Source organism: Phodopus roborovskii, unplaced genomic scaffold (assembly GCF_943737965.1).
Source record: "Phodopus roborovskii unplaced genomic scaffold, PHOROB, whole genome shotgun sequence".
Classification (NCBI taxonomy): Eukaryota; Metazoa; Chordata; class Mammalia; order Rodentia; family Cricetidae; genus Phodopus; species Phodopus roborovskii.
In genome coordinates this window covers 54,831,646-54,837,910 of record NW_026126480.1, presented here as the reverse complement: position 1 = coordinate 54,837,910, position 6,265 = coordinate 54,831,646, and positions in this window count along the sequence as shown.

Genomic DNA, 6,265 nt, shown 5'->3' with positions numbered 1-6,265 from the left:
TGACCAGCACACTGTCCCTTCTGCTGTTCATGTGACCCCACTGTGTGTCAGGGTGAGTGAGGCCTTGCTTACTCTCTGTTATTTTGACTACTCAGCAAGTTTCCTCTAATTTTTGTTAAAAGTTATACTCTATGTTAAAATTGCAAATGCGTAAATGACAGTGACTCTTGCTTTCCAGATAATTCTGTGGGTGCATGGTGCAGTAGGGGTACAGGCTCACCATACCTTGTCTTGCCTTCTAGGCTGTTGGGCTAACAGAGCTGTAGGTACATTTGAATTGTCCATTCCCACTCTGGGGAACAACTGGGCTATTTCAATGAACACTGAGTTCATATTACTAAATGCTAGATATCTGTTTAATGTGTCTTCATGTGTGTAAGCAAGTATGTCCATGGGAGAACTTGGACACAAAGATGCTACCAGCTAGCCTTCTGGAACATGGTTCCAATTGGCCTTTTCCCACACCTGTACCAATATTTGTCCCTAAACTTGGTTCTTTGTCCATGTGTGACGTGAAGGATAATTTTTAGTTATAGTTTTGATTGGTATGTTTACTGATTTGCAAGTATTTATATGTTAAGGAAATTAACCATGTTGCAAATACTTCTATTACTAACCTTTAAATTTTACATTTTGTTCGGCATTTAAAATATACACATGTACTCATTGGTGTTTTTCTTGCTTTGTGCATTTTATGATGAGCTCAGAAAGGTTGATGTAACTCAAGACTACTCTTTGGACTTAATTTTGTTGTAATGAGTGATGAGTGGACAGGAAGCCTTTCTTGATACACCTAACAGAATAGCACAGCCATTGGGCACTGGTTGGTGTGTTCCTATGTCAGTTCCAAGTCTAAATGTTACAGTCCATGCCTTGATATATAATAAGGACAGTCCTAACTTGTAACATACCCTTTCTACAGTTCATCATGTGATTATTTCACTTTCCTTGTGGTGTCTTGATTTTCTTCCTGTACAAGAGTAAGGTATGTCTTTTCATTTTCTACCAGTGGCATAATCTAATCTGACTTCAATATTTTCACACTTGTTTTATGTCAGTGCAGTGTCTAGACTAGAGGGCAATGCTGTCAGATCGGCTCTCCCGCCACTCAGCTCTGGGACTGAGCATGGATTGGCAGGCTTGGCAACAAGCACCTTTACCTGCTGAGCCATCTCAGTGACCCTGACTTTGTATATTATCAAAAGGTGTGTGATTGGGCCAGGTATGGTGGCGCATGCCTTTAATCCCAGCCTGGTCTACAGAGAAAGTTCCAGGACAGCCAGGGCTGTGTAGACTCTGTCTCGAAAATCAAACAGAAAGGTATGTGATCATCTGTGTTAACCTGTACGGTTAAGTTAAGAGAACCACCTTGGTCTGTCCACCCCTGCAGCTAGCTGTCTTATCCTGCCCCCTGCAGGTCCTTTCTCTTCCAAAACAGTTACTTCCATCAGAATACTTTTTAAACATTTCATTTGCTTTGGGGGTGTGTGTGTGTGGGGGGGAAGTGCCGTGAGGCACATGTGGAGGTTAAAGGACAACTTGGAGATGTGTATTCTTTCCTTCCATTGTGGATATTAGGCCATCTTGTCAGACTCGGTGGCAGGTCCCTGTAACTGCTTAGCCATCTCAGTGGCCCCCAGAGCATTTACCCCCCCCCCCACCCATACAGGGTTTCTCTGAATTGCTTTGGAACCTGTCCTGGAACTCACGCTGTAGACCAGGCTGCCCTGGAACTCACAGAGATCCACCTGCCTCTGCCTCCTGAGTGTTGGGACTAAAGGCGTGTACCACCAATGTCTGGCCCCATAGAGCACTTTTCTGTATTACGTTTTGGTATGCGCTTATTGCCATTGCCCAGTTTGGTGGCCTTTGTTATTGATATGCACCATAGCATACTGTTCTGATAAAAATGCCATGTCTATCTGGACTTTTGGTGGAATGAGTGGGGATGGTAAGCCTGTTATGACTATGCATTTACTGAGTAATAAGGGAGGAAATGGACTTGCGCTTGCTAAGCTTCTGAGGCTACAAAGCTCTTTGTCTTGAGCCTGCCACTGTGAAGACCTTGTCCAGTGGGACGCGTGGAGGTGCGTTCCTGGGCTTCTAGGAGAGGCTGTTGGTCACATCCCTAATTGCCCATCCCGGTAGGGGTGTCCTGTCATTCCTAAGGTGACCCACCCTTCCTCCCTGAGCCTCATTGTGTGCCTGGAAGCTAGAGGGCAGGGCCAAGTTTATTCTTCATTTCCCTTAAGGGACACTGGAAGGTCAGAGTGTCTGCCTCCTAGAAATGTGGGGTTTGTAATGGTCCAATTCTCTTTGGAATATTTTCTGGCTTACTGTTCCTAAAGGGCAGAGAGAAGTTCTTTCTCAAGAGTGAAATTACTGGCCCAGAGTTTAGGAGCCATTGGAAAACCTTAAATTGTAGTTGTCAGGTGTGTCCCTTACGGATGAGTTCAGCCATTTCCAGCAAATGTTAGGTAAATAGCTCCCCTTGGCCAGGCAGACCATCTTTGATATTGCTCTTCCCTGGTTTTAAGAATGAACAAAGTCTCTGTTTCCTTTTGGTTTGGTGCTGTGAGTGGAGCTAAGATTCACATCCAGCTGTAATTTCTGGAAGTGTGTGTGTGTGTATGTATGTTATAGAGTGAGAAAGAGTTAGACCAACTGGTGCTCTGTGGATGCTCTTGTCTGTCCTACACAATGTTTTTCAGGTTTGCAGTCTGTCTTTTAAGGCCTCATGCAATAGTTTTTAATTTTGAAACAGGCCTGGCAGTCCTTGCTGTCAGCTTGTCATGCACACCACACTTTTCTTCTGGATCCATTTGATGTTCAACCAGTTAAGCTTCCAGAAATTGCTTTGGTATACAGTATCAGGTAAGAATTTAATTTGGTTGTTTCAAGATGGTTCATTTTCTCAACACAATGAATTATCAGCTAAATAATGAGTGTCTTTGGTGTAGATGACTGGAGCTACCTTTACCCAAGACTATCCCAGTGCCTTTCTTAATCTGCACTGTTTCATTACATCATGATAAAGGTGTCTGTCTATGTGTGCATCTCACAGAAAATGGTGCTGATGCCGAAGTGAACAGTGATCCGTGTTATCACAGTTTGTTCAGTTCACAGGCAGCTGACCACTCATCTCACGTGTTCAGGGCTCCTGGCTCCTGATGCCAATGGGCAGGCATTTTCTTTATCAACACTCCTACTTCAACAGATACAAAGGTCAGTCAACATCCCACTGGTAGCCGGATCTCTCAGTAAACCTGGGTATACCAAGGCCTCGTGTAAATTCTGGGCATTCATGAAACTTGTTCCTTGAAGCAGATCGTTTGCTGCATGGCTGTGTGTGCTTTTCTGTAAAAGTGACCGGTGGTAACACATGAAAAGACGTGTGCCACACACCTGCCCTGGAAGTGTACACACTGACCTCACCACTGCCGCCACTGGGGAGACAAGCAGCATGCTGGCTAAAACCACAGGGATTTTGAGTCAGAACACCAGCTTTCACCCTGGCCTGTCTTGTGTTACTTCATGACCCTCCTTCTGCCAGAGCTGCTCCATCTATAAGGTTAATCATCATCTACCTCAGATGTGAGTTAGGGCTAGTGAAATAACACACTGGGCTTGGCGCTCTTAACATGGGATAAGCCTGTCCTGGGTTTCCAGTCTTGGGAGGTTATGTCATCAGTGGGACCCGCTCATCTTCCATGCATCTGTCCTGTCTTGTTTGCATTCACTATAATAACTAAGAAGCCATGAATATCACAAGCAGGTTCCACACAGCCCTCCAGCGGCTCCACACCAGCCCTGGGAGCTGCTTTGCAGCTCCCACTCAACTCATGGTGCTTTGAGAAACCTTTTTTGTGTTTAGTCCACAGGATAAGTGGCTTGATCTACTTATAGGGTTTTACAGTTTAAATGTATTTCAATGTTCCATTTTTATTTTTGATAAAATTATGATGCTTTTAAATTATTTGGGGGAAAATTGAGTTATGAAATAGCTCAAAGTAGAAATCATAAGATCTGGAATTGTGAGGTACTCATTCTGTTGTTGGGTATATTATTTGATTTTGCGGGGCTGTTGACTTAATGCAGGCGGAGGTTCCATCCTATCCATTCCTTCCTCTAGCCCCTCATTTTCCCACCCTTTGAGTTTGCATGTTCTTGGTACCTCTGTAAGTGCAATGCAACATTTGTCTCCTGGTATCTGTTAACTGACAGGGCATAGTATCTTCAAGGCTCATCTATATTGCAGTGTATGGTAAAATTTTATTCCTAATTGTGGCTAAATAATATCCCACTGTATTGATTTGCTCCATTTTGTTTCTCCATTCCATTGGAAGTTTGGAGTGTTTCTGTTTGTTGCTGGATGTAGACAATGTTGCAGTGAACATTTGTGTTCAAGTCTTTATGTGAACATGTTTCCATTGTTTCTGTACATAGGAGGAGATACTGCCAGATGATACAGTAGCTTGGTACTTACTGTTTTAAGGAGCTGCCAACTATATCCAGTGCTGTTCCAGTTTTCATGTTATTACTAATATCCCAGCTCTTGACACTCTCAACCAGCCCTGGTTATTGTCTGACTCTCTGGCCATCCTGGTGGATATGAAGAGACAACACAGATGAGGGCAAACACCCTTCAATGCACTGTCAGCCAGGAGCATGTCTGCCATGAGCCCTATCTGTGCTGGTCCTTTGTTTTTCAAGTAGAGGTGTGTGTGTGTGTGTGTGTGTGTGTGTGTGTGTGTGTGTGTGTGTGTGCTCATCTTTTGTTGTTTTTCAAGTAGGTGTGTGTGTCTGTCTATCTGTCTGTGCTCATCTTTTGTTGTTTTTCAAGTAGGTGTGTGTGTCTGTCTATCTGTCTGTATATGTATGTCTGTGTGTATTTTACTGGAAATTAAACCCAGGACCTCTTTTTGTTTTCGAAGTGTGAGCCACCACAACCGCCGCCACCACCTGGCTGAACCCAGGGCCTCTTGCATGCCAGGCAAACATTCTGTTCATGAGCCATATTGGTAGATAGTGTCTTAACACAATTAATGCATATATTGTGTGTATAGATGGTGTGGGTACAGAACAACTTGTGGGGGCCAGTTTTTGTTCTCCGCCATCAGGGATGAAACTCAGGAAGTCAACCTTTGATGGCAAGTGCATTTACCTGTTGAGCCATATTACTGACCCAAACCTATGTTCTGCAAGCCATTTGGAAACTAGGAATGTAGCCCACATAATGAAGTGACTGATTGTAGAGGAAGCAAGCACTTGGCTTGCTCAGATTTCATGCTGCTGCTGTGTCCCAGAGACCAGAGGTCTTGGGCAGGGAAAGGCAACACCTTTGTGACTGACCCTGCTGTCTGCTGTGCCCTGTGACATTGGTCCTGGGAAGACATCCACTTATTTACTTGATTGATAAGAAAAATCTTAATTTTTAAAAGCCATAATGGATTTATTCAGCCTTTCTTGTACTTTTTTTTTTTTTTTTTTTTGAAACTTAAGAACAGCTTTATTAGGAAAATGCAGATAATTGTATACTATCATGAACTGCTGGTTTGTAGAAGGACCCAGGCTGCCTTGATATGCTGGAAGACTTGGGCTCCATTTGTGTGCCCCTCATTCTTTCTTCAGACCTAACTTCTAGAGTTGAGTCATTTGGGTTCCATGTGAGACCCTGGATCCCTGAACCAAGTGTGTTATTGCTAATCCTCTGAATGTGGACAATTTCTGTAGCCGGCAAGGCCCTTAGGACTGAGCTGTACCATCATCAGGGTGTCCCCATGCTCACTCTGAGAGGTAGGTGAGTATCTGGGGTGGTCATGAGATACTGGAACACTATAATGCTACAGCTGTAGGATAGTTCTGTCTTTCTTCAAATGGCAAATTTTGGAGCTTAACCAATGTTCCAAAAAGAGCAACTTTCTTCCCATCCTTTCATATTCAAACCTTGACCCTGTAGACAAGACGATGAGTTAATGTCCAATACTTCAAATGCTTTGACATCTGAGACACAACTGAGTTGGGGAATAAAGCTCTAAGTACAAGATTGTCTCCTGAGAGGCACAGCACATGGGGACGTGGGCTGTATGTACCAGCCGGTCTCAGCATCACATTAATGGTTTCATTAATATTAATCATTCACCTTGCCAAACCTAATGGCTTGCCAAACCTAAGCCATTCCCAGGCCTACAGTTTTGTTTGTGTGAGAGTCTCACTGTTCAGTCCCTACTGGCCTGGAACTTGTGGACCAAGCTGGTCTTTTCTG